Genomic DNA, 24,191 nt, shown 5'->3' on the forward strand with positions numbered 1-24,191 from the left:
CATCCTTGCTTCGTCTGCCAGCGTCCGCTCCCTCCTCCCTGCTTCTCACCGGCTCTAGGACCCGGAGAGCTGGGCCACGCTGGCCTGACCCAGGGCGTCATCACAGATGTCTATGCTGCCTTCAGCTTGCCCGCCGTGCCATCGTGGACTCCAGAGTCTGCACAAGAAGCCCTTCTGAGTAAGTGAGCTGGAGAGGCGGCGCCGGCAGAGGGGCCAGGCCTGGAGGGAGCGTCTGGCTCAGGGTCCCATGGGGTCGAGGGAGACGTGTCCTGGGGTGTGTGGGGGAGAGGAGGGGCACTGCAGCTGGCATGACGGTCTTGTCCCTGTTTGGCTGGGTGGTTGTCAGGACGGGGGATGAGGGCCATGCCTGGCACAGATCCTGGCACACGGCAAGTGCTCCTATTTCTAGCTTCATCTGTTCTTTCTTCATTTTCCTCCTAGACCAGGTGTCATTGGTTTTTTTCCACCTCCCAGGCTTAGGCAGGTGGATGAAGGAAGCAGCACGGCTGTTCAGGAGCACACATCCCTCTGGCCAGCCCCCAGCCCGTCTCATCTCGTCCACTTGAGGTCACAGAGGAATGCGCTGCGCTCTGCCCGGGGGTTCCTGGCAGAGTGTGGAGCCGGGATGGAAGCAGTCACTCTCAGGAGGCCTTTGGGCAGACTGTGGTCCTTTCTCAGGCCGGTGGCCAGCTCTGCATTTCTGGGTTGGGACTGGGGTTGAGGACGCCTGCTGAGGTGAGCCCCTGGGGGAATTGCTGTGTCTGGCACCAAATTCCCCCTCCCTCCATGAGGGCCAGGTGGGGCATCCCACTCCCCTCCTTTCCTCACCACCCATACCTGATAAGTGCCCGCCCCCTAAGCCCCCCAATACTGCTGAAATCCAGCCTCTTTGACTGTCAGCTGCCACCCTGGCCATGCCCCTCCACCTGGTCTCCACTCCCTCCCGTGTCCCCTTCAGTCTGTGCTCAGAACAGCAGCTGTGAGCCCACCTGGCCGTGCCTGGCTCACCTGTGCCAGCCGCCGGACCACACAGGCCGGCAGGCTCCCCGGGGCCTCCTTTTCTTTCCCAGGTGTCCTCCTGGCTCACTCTGTCACCTCCTTCAGGCCTCTGCCGAAGTGTCACTCAGCCCCACCCAGTGCACTTTGAATTTTCCCCCCAGCGTCAAGCATGCTGGTTCCTCAGTTATCCACGTTCACTGTATACCTTTGGCTCCGGCTCACACAGTGAAAGCTCCCCGAGGGCAGGAAACACTGAGATTTCGTTCACGGATTCACCTCAGAGTAGTGCTCACTAGGAAGGCCTCAATAAATGTGGAGTCTCAGTGAATGAGTGTGTGAGCGAGTGAATGAGTGCATAAATGGACAAATGTGGGAGTGAGCAAATGACGTAAGCGAGTGGATGGATGAACCAATAAGTGGGTAAACGGATGCGTGAATGAGCGAATGAATCCCCCGAGAGTGTTCCGCGGCCCATCGAGGATGGCCCACAGAGGGTAACTTTTCTCTTAGACCTACGCCCTGGGAAAACGTCAGCCTGTGTTGAGAAACCGATGTTCAGCCATGCATTTATTCCGTGTATGTATGGAGAACCTGCTGTGTGCCAGCCTATCCAAGGTGTTGTGGGAACGGTAATATGGCAAATTGGGTGGACACGTTCGTCTTCTAGTGCTAAGTATTCACCTTCTGGGTCCCTGGGGGGATTGTCACTGGTTTCCTTTCTGCTTTGGCTGCCCCCAAGCCTGGAGCTAAGTTTGTGAATTTTTGAGTACTAAAACTGACCCCTTGATCTCTCTTCGTTATTCTACTTTTCTTCTCCCTGAATCTTGTTTCTGAATCTTTTCAGATTCAGAAAAGGGACGCTCATCCCAGGTCTGCGTGGTGTCTGGTGGACTGGCTCGGGACACCGGGCAGTGGCTGGCCGGCGCCTCCTCCCGGTCCCTCTTCTGCACCCTGGCTCTCTGGCTCTGGCACCTTCACCTCTAGCTCGGTGACTTTGCTGCCTGCTTCCTTCAGTCCCTTCTGGACCTGCCTTCTCACTGGCATGGCTGAAGATGGGGCCCCACTACTCTTTCGCTTTTATGAAATAAATCATTTATATGTTAAATCTTATTGTACACATTCTTGTAAACTACTTCAGAATCTTTGGGCAGCAAGACATACATAGATGACTGCTTAGGGATGAGTGCGCATATGTGTGTGTGTGGGGTGGGGTGGGGCTGGCTCTCCCTGGAGAGAGGGGGCCAAGAGGAGACAGAGGGTTCCCCAGAGGGAGGAAGCTGCAGCACAAACCTCCTGTGCTGGAGGAGGGTCCCGCCTGCCGGCCCTCCTGACAGGCCCTCTTCAAGAGTCAATCTGATCTGCTCAGCCACAGCCCAGCGACCACTTGGCCCTGGTCTATTTTGTCACCAGCCTGTCGCCTCCTGATGAACTGCCCCCTCCCCAGCCCTCGCTGGCCAGTCTTGGGCTTCACAGCCTCATTCGGGGATCAAATCATGGACCATTTGTCCTTGGCCCCCTCTTACCATCACCGGGGCTGGAGCGACTTCTGCATCTGAAGTTTGGGGACAGGAGAAGGGATAGATGGGCTTGAGCAATTGGCACAGAGGGCCAGAGGTGGGGTCATTCAGGGGAAGATGAGGAAGATGGGGTGCTGGCCAGTGGGTCACAGATGCGCCCGTGTCTCTCAGTCTGGAACCACGTCTTCCCCCCACCATCACTGCAGCTTTGAACAACTAACTAGACTTTTGGGGGTTGGGCAGGGGTGTGACCAAGAGAGAAGGGGACTTTGGCCTGAAAACCAGAGGCAAAGGTACCCTCACTGTGGGCTCTTGTTTGGAAGGTCTCACTCTGACCCTTAGCCTCCTCCCCCTAACATACCCTGTGGTCTCAGAAAGGGAGCCTCCGTACGGGTAGCAACTTCCTTGGTGCCATTGCTGAGGCTGTAAGAGGTCACTGCTAATAGTCACGTACCTCTAAATAAGTTAAGTAACTTCTCTGTGCCTCAGTGTTAGCATCTGCACACTGGGGATAAGGCTCCTCACAGAGCTGTTGTAAAGATTAAGATTACCTAAAAATTCAGCAGAATGTCTGCATACAGTAAGTACTCCATAAGTGGTAGCCACTATTATTATCATTTGTCACAGTCTAGAAGGTTCTTCCCACCCCTATATCTCTTTCCTACGTGCATAGCCTAAAATTCCTTCTCTGCTTATTTCTTGGAATGACAGTTCTTGAATGACAGTTCTTCCAAAGCTCCAATGAAGAAACACAAAATAGTGCCTGACAACACTCTGTGAAGGTTAAGAACAGGGACTTGAGGTCTAATGCCTCACCTTGTCTGCTGTGTGACCTTGGGCAGCTCCCTAGCCTCTCTGAGCCTTGATTCTTTTTCTTTTGATGAGATAACAGATCCAGATGTGGGCTTCTTTTTTTTTTTTTCTTCCAATATTTATTTTTATTCGTTTGGCTGCACCGGGTCTCAGTTGCTACATGCAGATTCTTTAGTTGTGCCTTGTGAACTCTTAGCTGCAGACGTGGGGTCTAGTAATAGTTCCTGACCAGGAATTGGGAGTGTGGAGTCTTAGCCTCTGGACCACCAGGGAAATCCCTCTAGGGATCTTTTGACCACAAAACAAGACCAAGTGTTTAAGACACTCAGCGTGGTGTGCAGCGTGGCCTGTGTGGTCGAGAAACAGGAGGCTGTCACTTTGCAAGGCGCTGGTCACACATCACTGCATTGAGGCTGCCCTCAATTCTGAGCCGGCAGTGCCGGGTTCACCGCGCCCCTTCTTGGGGAGAAGACTGAGGTCATGAGAGGGGAAGTGACTTTCCGAGCTGGGCAAGACCTTGGCCTCCTGGCTTGGATACTGGCTTGCAGAGCCTGGCTCAGGTGGCCATTGGTCTTGAAGTGATGTGAGGAATCAGATGCCTTGCTCCTGACCTGAGGCCAGGAGGGAGGGAAGGGGGCTGGCAGGGGTGGTGGCAGGTCCGAGTGTGAGGTAGCGCCCCCATGCACCCTCCTCCTGCGGCTCCCAGGGCTTGGCTCTGGGCTCAGGGGTAGTGGGTGTCTACAGTAGAGCCTGTCCGCAGGACTGGAAGTGGTGTGCCTGCCCCCTGCCCCCCAGGGCATGGCCTTCTCTGGTGCCTCCCAGGCTCAGGAGGGCTACAGACTGGCCCCAACCCAGGGAAAAGCTTTAGACATGATTTCACTTTTTATTGAGATTGTAAGTGGCGGGGGGGAAAGACAAGTAAAAAAATAGCCCATCTGGGCTGAGCAGGGGAGAAAGCAATTTCCTTCTGAAATCTCCTTTTCTCTGATTCTCAAAATTTGCAGTTTGGAAATGTCTCGGTGTCTCTGGCTGGGGTGTGGGCCAGGCCACCTAAGAGTCACCAGGGTGAGGTCCAGAGAAGTGGCTAGGGAGGGTGAGGAGGGACCAAGGCCTCTTGATTTCCAGTCCAAGCCTCAAGGCCAGGCCGGGGGTGGGAGGGGGGTGGTGTGGGTGGGGATCGTGGGGCAGAGGAAGCGCTGAGGATGGAGGGTGAACAGGGACTGGCGGGGGTCGGAGGTCCTGGTGGGCAGAAGGGTAGAGGAAGAAACAGCAGAGACTCCCAGGCTGCTGGGGTCGGGGGTCCTCCAGCACCTAAAAGAAGTCCATGCTTGGGGTCAGTGTCTCAGGAGATCTCATGGGGCAGAAGCACAAATCCATCCTGAAGGACAAGGAGTTCTGATCCCTTTCCTGGAAGGGCCCATGGGTGCTGGGTAGTCAGGTGGTCCCTCGGAGGCCTTGTCAGGGACTGCAGGGGCATGCGTGGTAAAGGGCCAGCCTGAGCTTGTCCTCTCGGGCCATTCTCCACGTTCCTCGGATGCCCCATCCTCAGCCTCTGCTTCTGTGTGTGGACGTGGTCCGGTAGGCATGGCACGGCCGTGAGGATTCCAGCTTGGGGTGCAGGATGGGCCCTTGCGGGTGGGGCAGAAATAGCGGCTGAGTCTCACTGTAGGGGCTTCCGCTGGTCTTGTCCTTTCCTATGACGTGGTGCTAACCCCATGTCCTAAAGCACCAACCCTCCAACTAACCCATCAGCCACCAGAGTCTGCCAACTTGCCAATCAAGCCATCATCTCACTAACCAATCCGGGAACCAGCAGCCAGCACATCACCTACTGTACATGGTGCCATTGTACCACCCCAGCAACCCTCTAAGTAGCTGCCAACCAACCCACTAACCAGAAAGCCCTCCAACTCGTCTGCCAACTAAGCTGCTCTTCTGCCATTCTACCACCCCACTAACTAGCCTATCAACCAACTCACCAGTCAACCCATTACCTCACCGTCCAATCTGAAGATAGAAGCTACACAGTAATTGAACAGGAAAGGTTTGATATAGAGAATTATTAACTGGAATAGGGGCTGACTTACTAAGGATTACCTACTGTCTGTTTTAATAGGAGACTGATTTGCTTACTCTAAAGAAACAAGGGAATAGCAGATGTCGGGAGTGGCCACTGCTTTTGGGGCTGAGGCAGAGGTTAAAGGAAGGAACAAACCCGGAAGAGCCTCCCCCACCTACACGAAACCAGGGCTGATGATGTCACCACCGGGCTAAGGGAGGTCACGGCGAGGCCCCTGGATGGCAGAAGACGTGGCGAGATGCCATGCTGGCAGAACTCCCTGGGAAGCTGCCTTTGGGGGTGCTCAGGGAAGGTACGCTGTCGATGCCTCACTGCAGGGGCCTGGAAGGGAAGCCCCTTCTTCCTGCAGAGTCTCAGCTCTTGCTACTAACAAAGCTTAACAGAGGACTTCCCTGGTGGTCCAGGGGTTGCAAATCTGCGTGCCAATGCAGGGTACATGGGATCGATGCCTGATCTGGGAAGATCCCATGTGCTGCGGAGCAACTAAGCCCAGGCACCACAACCACTGAGCCCGTGCTCTAGAGTCTGTGCTCCACAACAGGAGAGGCCACTGCAGTGAGCAGGCCCGGCACCACAACTGGAGGCCAATCCCCGCTCGCCACAGCTAGGAATGGAGACCCAGTGCTGCCAAAAATAAGTGAATAAAATTTTAAAATATTATAAAAAAAAAAAACCTTAATGGAGAGCCAGCTGGTAAAGGAGAAACATTCACAGAGTCCAGCCATGATCACCGTGTAGGTGTTGAAGAGTCATCTGAAGCTAAGAGGCAGTAAGGTAACAACTGACATGCCCATTCTCCCCACTTCCCCTAACGCAGCAAATCAGTTCATTGGCCGATCAGCCAATCAACGAACAAGACTGCTTTTCCAGCAACCCATCCCATACCCCATTAATTGGCAATCCTCTAACCTATGTACCAACCTACCAAACTACCTACCAGCCAGCCCCAGCAACCTAGTTTTCTCTTTTTATCATTGGTGTGTATCTGTTAATTTCATACTCTCAATTTATCTCTCCCTGCCTTGCTCCTTTGGTAACGTAAGACTGTTCATGGGGTTCTCCAGGCAAGACTACAGAAGTGGTTTGCCATTCCCTTCTCCAGTGGACCATGTTTTGTCAGAACTCTCCACCATGACCTGTCTGTCCTGGGTGGCCCTACATGGCATAGCTCATGGTTTCATTGAGTTAGACAAGGCTGTGGTTCATGTGATCAGTTTGATTAGTTTTCTATGATTGTGGTTTTCATTCTGTCCACCCTCTGACGAATAAGGATAAGAGGCTTATGGAAGCTTTCTAGTAGTCATGTATGGACGTGAAAGTTGGACTATAAAGAAAGCTGAGCACCCAAGAATTGATGCTTTTGAACTGCGGTATTGGGAGAAGACTCTTGAGAGTCCCTTGGACTACAAAGAAATCAAAGCAGTCAATCCTAAAGGAAATCAGTTCTGAATATTCATTGGAAGGACTGATACTGAAGCTGACACTCCAACACTTTGGCCACCTGATGCACAGAACTGACTCACTGGAAAAGACCCTGATGCTGGGAAAGATTGAAGCCAGGAGGAGAAGGGGACGACAGAGGATAGTTGGATGGCATCACCGGCTCGACGGACATGAGTTTGAGGAAGCTCCGGAAGTTGGTGATGGACAGAGAAGCCTGGTGTGCTGCAGTCCATGGGGTTGCAAAGAGTCGGATGTGACTGAGCGACTGAACTGAACTGAACCGTAAGATTGGTATTTCTGTCTGAGTCTGTTTTATTGATGTTACTCTGTTCCAGGCACTGTGCTCAGATCTGTGTGGACAGTTTCCACCCTAAAGGAGAAGTACTTTGGAGTAATTTATCTAGATGGGGGAAACGTGACCAGCTAAGGGTCAACAGGGACCCATCACACCGGTGACATCATTGTATGAACAAACTCTGAAGTTGGTGGTGAGAGAAATGGTGTGGGACAGCTTTGTGGAGGAGGGGAAGTGATTTGTGTTTTGAAGACTGAACAGAATGGAGGTTTAGATTGGAAAAGGGATTCAGAGGAGGGCAGGTAGGGACAAGCATCTCCCATATCTCTGGATGAAGGACTCAGGCACATGAAGACTTCAGCATGACGGGCTCTCCGTGCTAAGGGGGCCCTTCATCCACAGCTGCACTGGGTCTGCCTGTGATGGGGAGCGCCATCATGACCCTGGGAGGGGTGCTGACCATACATACCGTCAGCTTATCCCACAGGCCGTGGACAGGCTTTCTGTCTAACATGGCTCTTCCATTTTCATCAAGGACAAAAATGAAAAGGAAAAAAGGTTCAGGCAGAATTCAGGAAGAACTTCTAGCTCAGACCAGCAGGAGTCTCAGGAATCGCTTCTCTGTAGACCTTGAAGAAGAGAGACTCCTGTTTAGCTGGGCTGGCTGAGATATTAACCTGCTCAGAGGCAGGGGAATAACGGAGATGACCCTTCCTAACCTCGTTGTTAAAGAGTTCCCTGTGCCCCAGGTCCACCTGTTCGCAGGCTCCCAACAGCCCAAGTGCCATTAAGTCTCTTGGAATAAAAATCTGACTTCAGAATCAATTGATGGAGAAAGGTTCTCCAAACATTCACCAGCGAAGGTAATTAAATTCCGATAGGAGAAGATGGAGCGGTGTGACAGGGCGGTGGGGGCAGCATGCTGGCGCCGGGCTGCTGAGCAGTGAAATCGCAGGCGTGCGCAGCCCAAAGCTGGCAGCAGCACAAAGGAAATTGGAGCAGTCAAATATTTCCCTCCTCGTTGAGTTCCATTTACATGTTTATAATAGAGGTTCTTAAGGCCCTAATGAGAAGGCTGCTCATTGCAGGGAAGAGGATGATTAAGGCTCTGCCAGACGCGATCGGGGACAGGAACAAAGGCCTGTTAATTACTACAGAAGGACAGGAGGGGAGCCAGGCTCGGCTCGCAGCTCCCCAGGGCCTCCCCAGGCTGGTGCCTCCTCTCTCCAGGCACACCTTTGTCCCTACTGCTTCCCCACATCCCCCTCCTCCCGCCTATGACCTCCAAGGGGTGGGGTGGACGGATCCCCAGGGCTCACAGGGGCTTGAAGATGCAGATGCTCCCATCTCCCCTCCTTAGGGGGTCATTTCAGGCTCTGCCTGCAGATGACCTGTGGTGGGGGGAGGGCGGGCTGGGGAGCGGAGGGAAGGGAACAGAAGCAACTGCAGAACTGGCTGGGCTCCCACAGACCCGTGGCCTCCAGGAGGCAGCTTGCAGGGGCTTCCGGGCCCTCAAGGGGGACAAGGCCCCTCTTCCCAGCCTTTAGGACACTGGGGACACAAGGCTATGTCTGTGATGATCCAGGCCACAGTGACGTGATGATGTCATCTGATAGGAAGGCTGAGAGAACCTCCCAGGTTGATTTCAAGGCCACTTTAATAACCAGAGTTCATGATGTGGTGGAGAAAAGAATACAGCTGGGCCAGCAGACTTAGGGCAAGACAGACCTAGGTTCAAATCCCAGGTCTGCTATTTGCTAGTGAGCTTCAGTCTCTTCAGATGCTCCCTGCTGGCTCAGATGATAAAGAATCTGTCTGCAGTGCAGGAGACCTGGGTTCAATTCCTGGGTCAGGAAGATTCCCTGGAGAAGGAAATGACGACCTACTCCAGTATGCTTGCCTGGAGAATCCCATGGACAGAGAAGCCTGGAGGACTACAGTCCATGGGGTCACAAAGAGCTGGACACGACTAACACTTTCACTTTTCACTTTCAGTCTCCTCATGGGTAGAAAGGGAATGGTCACACCGACAAACCTACACTGGGTTTGTCTGATGATTGGATGAGATAATGCAGGTAGCCTGGCATACAGTGGGTGCTGAGTGCATGTTGGTGACCTTCCACCCGTTCTGTGGGGCTGAGTTGGTAGCCTGAGGGGAAGACCTTGGGAGTCTTCTCTCAGACCTCGCAGGGCCTGGGCTGAGCCTGTTCAGTGCTGGTGTGCTTCAGCAGGTCCCTGCTCTGTCTACTTGGCTTGTGCTGGGTGTCTGTGGACAATCTGGGAAGAGCAGCTCTCAGTCCCCCAGGGAAGGCTGGGGGCACTGCCTCTGGGTGACTGTCCACCCAGTACTGTGTGTTTTCACCTGAGTACCAGCCTGAGGGCCTCATCTGTGCTCCATCCTGAGATCCTCACCTGTCTTCCATCCTGCTCCTCAAGGCTCAAGAGATGAGGGGAAGATGAGAGGAGAGAGAGGAGAGGACCAGGCCTGGGTATCTCCCTGATTTCCGCATGGGGAAGGAGGATCAGAGGAACAAGAGTTACATCATACAAAGCAGAGTGAATCTGGCAGTCAAGAGTGGAATTTGAAAAACTCTGATTTTTAGGAAAACGATCATCTTGTAAAGGCCTCAACCAGAAATTTCCCAATTAGAATCTTGGTTGTAGGCCCAGGGGATATAGATGAGATGAGAATGATTCTGAAGGCAAGGCAAAGACTTTAAGATGAGAGGCCCAAACTCCCTGGAGGATATGGTGCTATCTTGGCTTTCTCAGGGGTCACTCACAGGCCCTCAGAGGCTCAGCTCAGAGGCTGTGATGTCATGGAAGGGATGGTAGGGGAAGGCAACTAGGCTGTCTCAGGTGTCTGTGTCCCAAGGTGCTGTCCTTGGAGCTGTCTATGGTGCTGGCCTCACATCTCATCTAGCACACACAGCCTGGCTGGCCTCAGCTCTCTAGCTGGCTGCTCAAGGTCTGTCATCTCCAGAACCCCGGGCCATAGCACTGACCCCTACTGCAAGTCCCAGAACTTTCAGGCACACCTAACTTTAAGATGAATTTTCGCTCATGTATTACTGTTAACAATAACCTAACCCAATAACAATAACCTGATCGTAATGTACAGTTTAGAGTTCACCTTAGTTAGGACTCTAACTGGAATGCAGACTGGAATCCAGTACACATCTGAAGTTCAGTTCCACCCTCATCCCTTCCTTGAGATGAATCTTAAACACTATCCTCACTTCTAACCTCAGCCCTAGAATCGGTCTGCGCTTGACCTCTCACCCTACTCTCAGACTATACCTGAGCCCTAAAGTCTTTGGGGTGAGTGAAGACTGGCTCCTCCCTCCCTCCTTCCTCCACTCTCACTCCTTGTCACCATGGTTGAGCATCTGAGTTAGGGGTAGAGAGTTGTGTCCTTCTACCCCCGTTCTCAGGGAACTTGGCCCTCAGTGTCCTCACTCACAGAAAAGCCCAGGGGTTGATTAACTCATGCCAACATCAGCACTGAGACATTCTCCCAGGAGGAAAGTCTTTGGAGAAGACATCGTTATCATCTCGCAAAGGCAAACGACGGAGGTGGACCATGGGATGCTTTGGATTCTGCCCAACACCACCTGCTGTGTTTCTCTGCCTCTGGTCCATTGTGCCCCTAGTGTGGGTAGGGAGGGGAGTGATGGTACCTCTCATGGAGGGGAATTTCATGGAAGAAAAGCAAAAAACTGGTTTGTATGTAAATAGAGAGGGGTGCTGAGCGGCACAGTAGAATCAGACACGAGATCACCACCTACAAGTCCCTCCCATGCTCATCCCACTGAAGCCTCACAGTACTCTCTGAATGGGGGGTGGGGGTAGGGTCCCATTCTGAAGCTGAGAAAGTTGAGGTTCTGAGAGGTGAAACGACTTGTCTAGGTGGAGAACCTGGGAGTTGTATCCAAGTCTTCAGGCTACAAGGCCCTGAAGCTGGGGAAGGGATCCTAGAGGAGGAGGGGGGAGGGCTTCACGAGTGAGGGGAGGGGGTTTCCCAGCTGCAGGGATGCGGTGCTGGGAGGGGCGAGTTGTGGGTTGAGGTGGGCGTTGAAGAAGAGAGGCTGGTCAAAGCTGAGATGGGTGGATGGGCTGGGAGGGCCCCTGGAGGCTGGTCTGGACTTTGCCTTGACTCAAGGCTGGGCACTGGGGGAAGCTCAGAGAGAGAAGAGAACCCCGTAGCTGATTCTTCCTGCAAGGTCTTCCCATGTGCCACGTGGAGAAGCCAAGGAGTGAGATGGAAAAGGGGAGCAGAGGGGGAGCCAGGAGAAGGCACGTGATGTTCCTGGGGTCCACAGCCTACTGACCCTCCCGTCCTCAGCAGCCTCCCCCCTCCCCCCTGGGGTCTTCTGCTCATAGCCAGAGGGACCTTCTGTGATGCTCATGAGGACTCTTCTCTTCAAGAAGCTGGGCCACTTCCTTTTTCCTGCCAAATTCCATCCAACTCTGTTTCTTAGCTTTCTGGTCACTTGTAGTTGAGGTGAATATGTTAACAAGTCTTCCAAAGTGAGGCATTGTTGAGACTGAAAGGGGCATTGATATAATGACTGTGTGGAGGCTGCAGGTGTGATAATGGGGTGTACACCATGGTCTCACCCCTCCAGCCCAACCCCTGGGCGCCCCAACACTACCCCCAACTCCTAGGATTCTGCCAAGGTGTGTGCCTACATCTTCTTGGGCCTGGAGGGCTCTTTACTGTGAGAGGAAAGGTGTGGCATGGGGGTCGGAAGCTGAGCCCTGGACCCAGCCCTCCACTCATGGTGCTCAGATTTTGGGGGGGCACCCCTCCTCCTGGGCTTGTCTCCCTGTGTGCTGCGGTAAGCCTCTCAGTTGCGTCCAGCTCTTTGTGACCCCATGGACTGTAGCCCGCCAAGCTCCTCTGTCCATGGGGATTCCCCAGGCAAGGATACTGGAGTGGGTTGCCATGCCCTCCTCCAGGGGATCTTCCTGACCCACGGATTGAACCCAGGTCTCCTGGATTGTGGGTGGATTCTTTACTGTCTGAGCCACCAGGGAAGCCCAGATATTCACTCCTGCTCAGCTTCTCTTCCAAGCAGATGGGGAATGTGACAGCACTCAGGAAACGGATGCACTGTTTACATGAGGCTTGCTGGAGTTATTGTTCCTTTTCTTGCCCCAATTTTGGCCCCAATTATTATTTTTAATTATGGTAAAATACACATAAAATACAGTTGCCATCTTAAGCATTTTCAAGCATATAGCTCAGTAGTCTTCATTGTAATGGTATTATTGTGCAACACCTCTCCAGAATTTCCCATCTTGTGAGTCTGAAGCTCTGGACTCATGCAGCAACAATTCCCCATCCCCCGCTCCCCCCAGCCCCTGGCGACAAGCATTCTGCTTTGTGTTCTCGTGGATTTCACTACCCTAGGAACCTTGTATAAGTGGAAATTGAAGAGCATTTGTCTTTTTGTACCTGGTTTATTTCACTTAGCATGATGTCCTCCAAGGTTGAGTATCATATGATAGTTCTATTTGTAACTTTTAGAGGAACCCCCACACTGCTTTTTGAAAAATTATTTATTTATTTATTTTCGGCTGTTGCTAGGGAGGCCTGGCGTGCTGCGATTCATGGGGTCGCAAAGAGTCGGACACGACTGAGCGACTGAACTGAACTGAACTGAGGTCTTGGTTGCTGTGCCCGGGCTTTCCCTAGTTGCAGTGTGTGGGCTTCTCACTGCAGCAGCTTTTCTTGTTGCAGAGCGCGGGCTCTGGGCGCGCAGGCTCAGTAGTTGTGGCACATGAGTTTAGTTACTCCTCACATGAGGGACCTTCCCTAACCGGGGATTGAACCCACATCCCCTGCATTGTCGGGCAGATTCCTAACCACTGGACCACCAGGGAAGTCCACCGTACTGTTTCCTGTAGTGGCTACACCGTTTTTATTCCCACCAGCAGAATATAAGGGTTTCAGTTTCACCATGTCCTTATCAGCATTTGCTTTGTTTTGATAGTCGGCTGACTAATGGGCATGAGGTGTGATATTTCATTGTGGTTTTGATTTTCATTTAGTTTCAATTTATTTATTTAGGCCCCTATTTAGTTTAATTTCCTTCCACCATGAAGCTTTCATTTCCTGTGGCATTCAGCAACCCTGCTCTGCTCCTTCTGGGATTCTCAGGCTGGTCTTGCAGTGGGTACCTGATTATCGCCCCTCCCATCGATCACAGACTGCCAGCCCTGCGTGGGGGAGGTGGTATCTTTCCTCTGTCAGCTTTAGCACAGCCTTGGGTGCCCAGGGAGGCTCCATCATGTTGACTGGATGTTGATTGAACCAGCCTTTAGTTCAGTGTTTTTCAAACTTGAATCAGAACCAGTGAATCAGAGTTGTCTGGTGGACTTGACAAACCTTAAATTGCTGAGCGCCATCCCCACTGTGGGCTTCCCAGGTGGCACTGGTGATAAAGAATCTGCCTGCCAATGCAGGAGACGCAGAAGACTCTGGTTTGATTCCTGGGTGGGAAAGATCTCCTGGAGTAGGAAATGGCAACTCACTCCAGTATTCCTGCCTGGGAAGCCCCATGGACAGAGGAGTCTGGCGGGCAAGAGTCCCTAGGGTCGCAAACAGCTGGACACGACTGAGTGAGTGCGAACAACACACTCCCAATTTCTGATTCAATAAACGTGGGGTTGTTGCTCAGATGTGTCCCACTCTGTGACCGCATGGACTACAGCATACCAGGCCTCTCTGTCCCTCACCGTCTCCTGAAGTTTGCCCAAGTTCGTGTCCATTGCATTGATGATGCCGTCCAGCCATGTCATCCTCTGATGCCCTCTTCTCCTTCTGCCCTCAGTATTTCCCAGCATGAGGGACTTTTCCAATGAGGTGTTCCAATCAGGTGACCAAAACACTGGAGCTTCAGCTTCAGCATCAGTCCTTCCAACTGATGCAATTCAGGGTTGATTTCCCTTAAGATTGACTGGTTTGATCTCCTTGCTGTCCAAGGGACTCTCAGGAGTCTTCTCCAGCACCACCGTCCCAAGGCCTCAGTTCTTTGGTAGGGCCTCAGAATCTGCCTCAGGTGGCGCTGATGCTGCTGGTCCAGGGACCACACTTTGAGAACCACTGCTGTTCTCAGCAAAAACCTTGCCTGCCTTCCAGGGAGCCTTCAGTCTAAGGGGGAACAGGCTGAGAGGAGATGTTCTCAGGGGGGTTATGTGTGTGTGGTGGGGAGGAGCAGCACCTTAGCCATCCAGGAGGCGAGCTCCTCTTGCCTAGAGGGAGCAGCAGCCTCCACTGTTTTTGGAGAATGTTCATTCGTGTTGGATGTCCTCAGCCAGAGCTGCGCCATCCAAGTTTAATCTGCGCAGAGCAATTAGAGGGAGGGAGCCGAGCGGGGAGTGGGGGCTGGGGGAAGGCAGCTGCATATTTCATGCTGTTCCAGGCTTTGAAGGTCCCGGGAAGGCAGGCTCACGCAGTCAGTGACAGCTTCATCGTCGCAATGAGGGATGGGAGATACACCCTGCCGAGGGCGGGGTGCAGAGCCTGGGGCTCATCATGGGGGTGGAGGGACTGTGCAGCAGGCAGGGGAGGTAAGGGTTTAGATGGAAGCAGGGGAGGAGACTCTGTCATCAAGGCCCTCCTGTAGCCCAACCCCTTCTCCTCCAGGATGTAGGGGCGGTCCTGGGTTTCCAGGAAGATTTTCAGCTGCAGCCTCTAAGGGCTTGCTTCTGTCCCCAGGGACATATCTGGAACATTCTTCTCCCTCCAAAGAGATATCTCAACAGTCGCAGAAGGTTCTGGCAGAGCAAAACCCCAGGGTGCCTGAAATTGCCCCCAGCTGGTGGTATCAGGAGTCTCTGAATTGAAGAGAATGGGGCTTCCTTGGTGCCTCAAATGGTAAAGAGTCTGCCTTAAATGTGGGAGACCTGGGTTTGATCCCTAGGTTGGGAAGATCCTCTGGAGAAGGGAATGGCTACACACTCCAGTATTCTTGCCTGGAGAATTCCATGGACAGAGGAGCCTGGTGTGTTAGGGCACGACTGAGATCCAATACTTTCACTTTACTTTTCATAGGGCTCGTTACTATTTGGTCTCAGATCTGCAGGCTGTTTGCTCCTTCCTCCTCCATCCCTCACCCCAACCTCCCACCAGTAGAGGTCAATTTTTGCAAAGCTTGTAATTGAGGGTTTGGTAAGAAGCTCTGAACATTCTAAAAATGCCCCCTCCTTTCTCTTAGTTAGGGTCATACTGCCCCTCATCCTTAGCACAGACCTGAGGTAGGAATTTAGATCGGCAATTCAGGGTGATAGGAGAAGAAAGGAGGCAGGGTCCTTGCTCAGAGACAAGCCTGGCTTGGGGACACTGACTGGGACCAGAGTGGGGGTCTGCATGGGGTCTGTGCCTTCAGTTTTCAAGATAAAGACTCAAAGTGCTGTTAGCACCCCAGAGTTGGCTGCATGGACAAACATGCCCTCTCTGGCTCAGCAGGACACCATGTGAGCCTCATAGAGTCTGTGACTGTGGTTTCTTTACTCACAGATATCCAGATGGTCATCAGAGGTGGGATGGTATGGAAACCTGGACAGGAGCCAGGCAGCTTCAGCTGCACTTCTGGCGTGTCCCATTTCGAGGGCTCCATTTGTCCTTCCAAAGGACTTTTTAGAGCCATGGGGTAGGACCTGTCCCTGGGAGGTGGGAAGGGTTGATGTCAATGTGGTACATCTTTCAGTCAGATGGACCAGGGTTCAGATCCTGCCTTTGCTTCCTAATTTCTTGAGAGGTGAACTTGGGCAAGTCATGTGACTTTCCAGAGTCTCAATTTGCTCATCTTGAAAGTGGGGATGTGATTTCAATTCTGCAAGGATGTTGTGAGGATATGATGCATGAAAACCAGCACAGTGCCTGGCGCCTGCAAGCTCCTGATAGTGGGCACAGGCAAGGCCTTGGGACAGGTGCACTGAAGCTGCTCAGGGCCTTACCTGGCCCTGGGTCAGGTCCCTCCAGCCCAGACCAGGTGGAACCAGGGACCTGGCCTCCAGCCCCCTCCCTCAGAGCGAGTTGGAGTGAGCATTCAATCCTGATTAGCTCCACCAGGCTCCCTCGTAACCTTTTCATTAGGAAATTATGTTTAATAGAAATTGTTCTGACATCTCTCAGCAGCGTTTCCCTGCAATTCATTACCACCTCCGGGGAGGGGGGCAGGTGGCTGAGCGGCTCTCGGGCCTGGATCCACGGAGAGGCGCCCCCCGCCCCCTCCCCTTGTCCAGTTGTTGCCTGTGTGGACGCGGGATAGAGTCTTGGCGATCCCACCGAGAGGCAGACCAGCTGTTGGAGCAGAGATGGGAACGCTGCTCTCAGCACCCTCCCCGGGGTCCCATTTGGGACTACCCAGCTGCTGCCAGTGATGCTTGTGCATCAGTGGCCTCCATTCTTTTCTGTTGTCGCACTGCCCCCAGAAGGGGGAGAGCGCACTGGTCTCCGGCTGCAGTGGAGCGGGAAGAATGGGCGGTGTGTTCTGGCCTCTGCTGCCCTCTCTGCAAACTCTCTCCCCTCTGCCTTGCTCCCTTCCTCCTGAAGCCTCCCGGGAGGAGTCCCCTCCAGGTGGGCTCTGCTGTCACTTTTCCTCCTTCAGCACCTGGTCTGGGGAGGAGGCATCTACACCTCTTTCTCACTTCACCTGGGGAGTCTGGTCTGCATCCCTGGACTGGCTGGGAATGGGGAATCAGAGACTTGATCAACCCTTGGTCTCATCCATCAGGGCCACCCAGGCCTAGAATCCTCCTGTTTCCATCCTAGCTCCGACAGTTCTGCTTTTCACACCCAACCCTGGGGCATGGGGTTGAGGCAGGAGGGCTGAGGGGAGTTCTTCTGTGTCCCTCCTCTTTCAGTCCCAGGCCCCAAGATGCCTTACCCCACCTTGCTACCTTGGATTTCCCGCTCTGCGAAATGAACCAGGTCGCTCATCCTATTGTTTCCTGAAGAAAAGAGAGAGCAAGGAAGCTTGGTGCTGAAATGGTCCTTGCTTCTCAGGGCTTGGAGATCCGAGGAGCCAGCTTGGATGCCCCCATATGCTTTTCTGACCCAACGGCTGGTGAGACCCCCTTATTTCCCCATGAAGGATCTGAAATTAGCAGCAGCCTAATCTCTCTCTGCCATATCACTCAATAGTGTAATTGTGCAGAAAAAAATGTATTAAAATGCAAAACACTCAGTTGTACTTCTTTATGTTAAATCCCTTCTTTGCTCTATCTCCCTTTTAATTTTACAAGGTTTTTTTCATCTCTCCCCCTTCTATAAAAGGGAAAGCTGGGCATGCAGGGAATCATTTCAACTTCCCTATAAATCTCCAAAACGAATACTTAAATTTGAGGAAAAAGTACATTCTTACACCTTTAATTTCCCTGCTATGAAGTGTAATGAAAAAGCCTGATTATTTTTAATTCTTCCCTTTAATAATTCAGCAGCAGAGTGATTTAAGACTAGGATTCATAATTACCTTTCTGCTTTCTTGGCAAATGAAGTTTTAATAGAAATGAGAGCCCTGGCAACTGAAATGGATTTCAACAGGTGGCTGAGGGGTCAGGCCTGACACCAACTGGTGTCGGAGCATCTCTAGGGCCCCTCCAGGGTGTGGGGTCTGGACAGGGCATGTGGGCCTAGGAGGATGGAGGGAGAAGTGAATTGCTTGTGCCCACTGGGGACCGTCTGTCATACCAGTAATCAACGGGCAGCATGCATGTTGACTGACGGACCCATTAATCCTGAAAGGGAGAAACGGGTGAAAAGTGGCCCTCGAGAAAGTCTTCCTAATCAGCAGTCATAAACGAATAACCACAAGGTTAATGACAGTAGCCACCATTATTGGAGCAAATACATGTGCCTGGCTCAGTGCTAAGCGCTTCAGGGACAGTCTCTGTTTTACTCTACCCATGCGGAAACAGAGGCTCAGAGGGGAACTAACAAGCCAAAGTCGAGGTACATGGCAGAGCTTGGGTCGAGCCTCATTTCTGTCTGACTCTAAAGCCACCGCTCCCCTCTCCTGGCTAATTTCCCAAGCACTGTCCAGACTCCATCACCCATACATGGAACCGCCCCCAAGGAGCTTGTAGACGGAACCAGACCCGGTGGTGGGCTGTGGTTCCTGAGACTGGAAAGGCTACTTGGATAGGGAGGAGTCAGAAACCCTGGGGGCTTCTGCCGGTCCCACTGAGCTTGGAGACTCCAGGAAAATCGCTCAGCTTCTCTGAGCCTTTGTTTTCTCATCTATTAAATGGGGGTAATAAAACCTGACTTGTTTAGTTCAGGGGACTACAGTGAGAGGCAAATGAGAAAATACATATGAAAAAGCCTTGTAAATCCTCAATTGCTTTGCCAGGATAAAGTGTAATTACCATTATTTGACAGCAGGATGCTTAAAACATTCATTTCTATTCTCCTCCCAAAGCCATCTTTTCCTGCTGCTTGCATGTCCAGGCTTTCTACCAGAATTCAGCTCAGACTTTACCTCCTCTTCCAGGAAGCCTTCTGGATTGATGACTCTAAGGGCCCATTATCCTGTGACTCTCCACCCACCTTTTTCTCTATTTTTTTTTGCATTTGGTTATTTGAGTCTTTAAGTTCCTTGAGAGCACGTGTGTGTGTGTGTGTGTGTGTGTGTGTGTGTGTACTCTCGACTGTCAAACCCCACTTCAAGGTCTTTTTGGTCCCTTTCTTTTATAGCTTCAATACTCTGCCTCTGCATTCAGGCTGTAACACATCAATCCAGTTGATTCACCGCCTGAATAGAGACATAGACGGTGAAAACCCACAGACAATCCCAAACCATGAAATACTGGTACTGAGTGCTGAGGCACGCCCTGAGACGCCAGAGCAGACACACACACACACTCGCTCGTCTCCCGTCACGCCTGCGCCTGACTCATTTGAGCTTGCCCACGTTGTGATGATGATCCACTGGGGACAGCTGTACTCAGTCCTCGTTTTACTTTATCAAGTGCTTTCTTAAAGAGTAAGATTCTCGCAATAGTCTCATGCAAAGAGGCAGGGCAGGAATCATTGCCTTCTTTTTGGAGCAGGAGAAGTTAGGTGGCTTGGCCAAGATCCCTCTGCGGACCTGGGAGAGCCTTAAAAGGCCTTCATGTGCTCTCTGAGTAGGGCCGTCTGGCTGCAGAGAGAGAGCTCTGGTCTGTGTGCAAGGGGAGGAGCCTGGCCTTGGTCCTGGAGCACCGACTGAGGGAGGAGGTGGCTGCCCGGGGTGGGGACTCAGGACCCCCAGAGCCATGATGAGCCTTGGAGACAAAGCCCTTCTTGGGCCTGGCTGGAATCTCAGCTCTGAGCCAGACTCCTGCATACATCTCTTTGAACGTCTCTGTGTCTGGTCTTTCCAAGGACCGAGGAGTCAAGCTCCCCAGCCTGGAGTCCTCCACTCTCCACACTCTGGCATGAGCTAGCTTGTCCCATGGGGCCTTGGGAGGCACGAAGAGGGCTGGAGTCAGAGGGGTGGATCTGAGGGCCTCTGCCCAGACCTGCACCTCCCTGCCCCGCCCCCCTCCCCCGCCCCGTTAATGCTCCCTGGAATGAGAAGGCAGCAGAGGGGCCCTCAGAGACACTTGAGACCTGATTGGGAATAAGTGTCTGATAATGACTCCCATCAAATGTCAAGCGGCCTGCTCAGCTCCTCCGGGGCTGATTGCTTGCCCTGGGTGGTGGGTGGGGGGATGTCTGGTCCCAGAAGCTTCTTCACCATGGAGACCCCACCTCGGGGCTTTGTTGGGCTTTGTCTTTGGGGCGACCTCCTTCTGGGTTGTGGACAGCCTTCACTCTCATCGCAGCCCTCCCTGCACAGACTGTTTCTGGAGACTGCCAAGGGTGGGTATTGTGGGTGCCAAGCTGGGTGGGAAGGGTAGGGCTGGAGCTAGACTTGACCTCAGTGGTCCTGGATGGGCCAGGGCCAGCAGCTGGACAGACTACACAGAAACTCAACCAGGCTCTTTGCAGAAAAGGGTCCTGTTCCTTCAAGGCCCTACAGGAACACAGACCTCAAGTTCTCTAGCACTACAACTTGGGATCTTTTCTTTAAGTCCAAAGTATCTGTTAGTTGGTGCTTTGTGAAAAACCACTCCAAAACTCAGTGACTTAATTATGTTTGTGATTTCTTGTGAGTCTATGGGTTATCTGGATGGTTCTTCTGATCTTGGCTGGAATCACTTATGTATCTGTGGTTGGCTGGGGCAGAGGAGGTGCCTCTGTTGATCTAGGATGATTTCTCATGTTTGGGGGCCAGCTGGCCATAGGCACGTGTAGCGAGGCCTCAGATGGGATTTTAACTTGTCTCTCATCCTCCAACAGGTTCGCCCAGAGTTGCTCACATGGCGCCAGCTGGGTTCTAAAAGAGCGTGGAAGCTCACATGGTCTTTTGAAGTCTCACCTTGGAGATAGGACACCATCACTTCTGTTGAATTTCTACTGGTCAAAGAGAATTACAAGGCAGCCCAGACTGAGTAAGAAGGAAAACGGACTCTACTTGTTGGGAGAAGCTGCAAATCCAAATTGCATGTATCTCAGTAGGGGAGGATTTGGGGACACTTTGTAATTGGTCTACTATATCCAGCCTGAAAAACCTCTTGTCTCCCCTCCTCCAAGCTCTGAGTGGGAGAACTTGGATTTGATTACCAGGACAGGATGGGCAGGGTCTTGACCACATGACCTTCTAGGAGTCTTCTAGTTCTAACATTTTGGGGTGAGCTTGTGCTCTTCTATTAGTGGGTCCATTGCATCACCTTCCAGCTTTTGATCGAGGGTTTTTCACTACATCTCTTTCTGCCTCAGGTTCCCCATGGGTGAAATTAGGATTTCCCCATGGGTGAAGTAGTTGGATTATATTTGACCATTAGATGATTGACTATTGGGAAAGTACTCTAGGCTAGGCATTATGCCAGGTATTGAGCTAGAAGACTGGTAAAGGTCTTCCAACGGCATAGGAGTGCATGTAGGGAGAGGGCAGAGAGCCTGAGGGAGTGAGGGAGACTGGTTATGGGTTCACATCCTTCTTTATCACTTTGCGGAAGTTGGCTCCCCATTCAGAGCTAGTGTCCCCTTGGGCAAAACTGGTCTGTGAAAGTATTTGGTAAGATGCTACCCGAGAACACATTTGTTCACTGCTAAGTGCGGGACACACGTCAGTTGCTACTCATCCGCCCTCTCCTGGACATTGGCTTTTCTGTGCAGGACTGCAAGGATTTTACTTACTTCTGGTAAATTCTGGCATTGGCTTCTCACTTTTAGATAAGTGTTCCTTGGGACTTCCCTGGTGGTCCAGTGGTTAAGAATCCGCCTTTCTATGCAGGGGACATGGATTGGATCCCTGGTCAGGGAAACTAAATTCCCACATGCAGCGGGGCAAGTAAATCTGAGTGCTCCAACTAGAGCTCATGTGCTGCAAGGAAACATCCTGCATGATGCAAGAAGATCCTGCATGCCGCAACTAAGACCCAATGCAACAACAACAACAACAACAACAACAACAACAACAACAAGCAAAATGTGCTCCCCGGGCTGAAGAAACAGGGAAGGATCTGCTGTGCTGGACGTGAAGTGGGGAAGGTTGTAGAAACAGGGTCATTGTGTGTCTCAGATAGATGGTCTGAGACATCTAGGCAGTCTCTCTTCGAGTGTATGTGCAGGCTCGGGTTCAACTAACATCCCTGGTCATCCACCATCTCTTAGATATTACTGCATCTAACCTCATCCTCATTGTGACTTTTGGAGGCCGTGTTCTTTCTCTACTGTACAAACAAGGATGCCGTAACCTGTGGCCCACAAGAGTAGAATGACATCTGTCCATCCACACAGCTAGTAATTGTATATTTAGAATCTGTCTTACATTCATTGGCTATAAAGAGAACCATGGCTAACAGACATGAGGTGGATTTGAATGTTAGCTTATCGTCTTCCAGCACCATTATTTTTCTTACCTCATTACACTAGAGACGGCCGAGTTCCATGCCCACTAGGAAGAGAATGAGCCGCAATGACCTTAAAAGGCAGTGGGCAGGATTCAGGTTAGATGGATCAGGAATTTCCTAGCTACAGGGAGTCATAGTAATAATAATAATAATAATAATAATAACAATAGCTAAGATTATTGAGGATATACTATGTGCTCTTTGCAAAAAGCATCTCGATCTTCAGAAGTACCTGTAAGGTTGGTACAATTTAGGTAGCCTACCCAAGGTCACTCGGAAAGAGATGCGGAACTAGGGTCTGAACTCAGGTGGCCGGGCTCTATCTGATCTGTGGCACTGCTAGCTAAGGTAATAGGTCAGGTGCTTTCTGCCTTGGGCCTCCCAGGCCCCCAGCTGATGAGAGTCTGTGTGCTGCCTGGGGAAGGGGGAAGTGATTGTCTCGTCCACACCTGGGAAAGTGCAGTTGGGGCTGGCGTGAGTCTGCTCCGGGTGGAGTGATGCACGGAGGAAAGGGCTCGCTTTCTTTTTCAGGGGGTGGTTTATCACTCAGAGACCAAGGCCATTAACTCTCTTGATGGGTGCCACTCTCTGCTTGGTTGTTTATCATGCTAAGGCATGAAATTGATTCCAGAAAGCTTGTCCATTTCCTCTGGCTCTTCCTGCAGAGGGGATAGAGAGAGAGTGTGTGTGTGTGAGTGTATGTGTGTGTGGCGTGGGGGCAAGTTTGCAGGGCTTGCCAGGATAAAGGACACCCTTGGATTGGCAATGTAACCCATCTGGGTATATCTCTCCAGGGTCTTTTGAGAGGTCACCTCCATGCCAAGGATGGAGATCTCCCAAGGCTGTCCAGGGCAGGGCAGGAAGTAGGGCAAGGCTGAGATGTAACCAGCTGGCTGGAAAGAGTAAATGAAAGGCTGCCTGGAGGGATTAGGGAACTGGGTAGGGGTCAGAGGCAGCCTTTTGGTATTTTAAAGGACTTCCCAGTGGGCACTGAAGTGCCTGGATGTGTACCTGGTTGCTGATTGTGGAGAAGGGGAGGCCAAGATAAGGGCCATTCTCTGTGCGTGTTGCTCAATCCAGAGCCTGCTATTGGTGGGCTTTTTGATGTCACTGATGAAGACAGTGGCAATGATCACATCACAACAAATACTTAGTAAGCACCTATTCTAACCCTGGTTCTAAACTAGACCTGGGGATATAGTGGTGCAAAAGATATGGTCCCAGGTCCCAAGGAGCTCAAAGTTTAGTGTGTGTTAGTGGGGGTGGACTGGAGATACACAGAGGGGCTCATGCCTCTGTTAAGATTGCTGTAAGAGGCAGTAGCAAAGTGCCTGGGCTCAGGGGGATTCTGGGAAGGGCCATCTGGGCAAGATCTTGACAATGAAAAACTCTTACCAAGGATGGGGCATGCTAGGGTTCATGGTCTTAGGCAATAGACACGACTCTGACTGATCGAAGAATATTAGAAGAATACAGGGTGTCTTGTCTAGTCACAGGGAGGGGTAGAGAGCCAGACTGGAGGCTCAGATTCCAGGCCTGATGCCCTGCTGCACACAGAACCAGACTGATGGGGAAACCGCGCTTGCCTCCCACCAGGCACCAGGGAACCTTTGCCGTCACTCCCTACTGATCGCACCTCTTGGACCAGGAACTTAATCTTGTTGTCACTTTTACCCAAAGCTGGACACCTCCACTTCCACCCTTGCCAGCACTGTGGACTATGGGCATCGCCTCCTGACTCCAGTACTTCCCTTCTAGAGTGAATGAATGAATCTGCTTGGTGGGGTCTGAGTCATATGTCTGTGCTGGAGCTGCAAAGGAGGCTGGGTAACCAAGTTTCTGGTTTCTGCCTTGAGAAGGTGTAACTCATGAATCTAGAAACTCCCAAATTTGGCAAAACTTCGAAGGCAGCCAAACCAACTGGCAACAAGCATGATAAAGTCCACTGTAGGGACGGTAAGTCTGTAAGAACAGGAAGCAGACTGTTTTGCCAATGAATCTTCTGCCCCTGGCTTGTGCCTGGCATAAGGTGGGCAGTCCAGACATATTTGTAGAGTGAGTGATGCTGACTGTGGGGTTTGCACAAGCCATT

General features: G+C 52.0%; 1 long non-coding RNA gene across 1 annotated transcript; it reads left to right on the forward strand.

The window, feature by feature from the left end:
- The first annotated feature begins 458 nt into the window (after nt 1-458).
- On the forward strand, nt 459-2,104 carry LOC138420743 (uncharacterized). The gene is made up of 2 exons (XR_011249297.1): nt 459-735; nt 1,510-2,104. It is a non-coding gene; the product is annotated as an uncharacterized lncRNA (long non-coding RNA).
- The last annotated feature ends 22,087 nt before the right edge of the window (nt 2,105-24,191 follow it).

This window comes from Ovis canadensis, chromosome 15 (assembly GCF_042477335.2).
Source record: "Ovis canadensis isolate MfBH-ARS-UI-01 breed Bighorn chromosome 15, ARS-UI_OviCan_v2, whole genome shotgun sequence".
Taxonomy (NCBI): domain Eukaryota; kingdom Metazoa; phylum Chordata; class Mammalia; order Artiodactyla; family Bovidae; genus Ovis; species Ovis canadensis.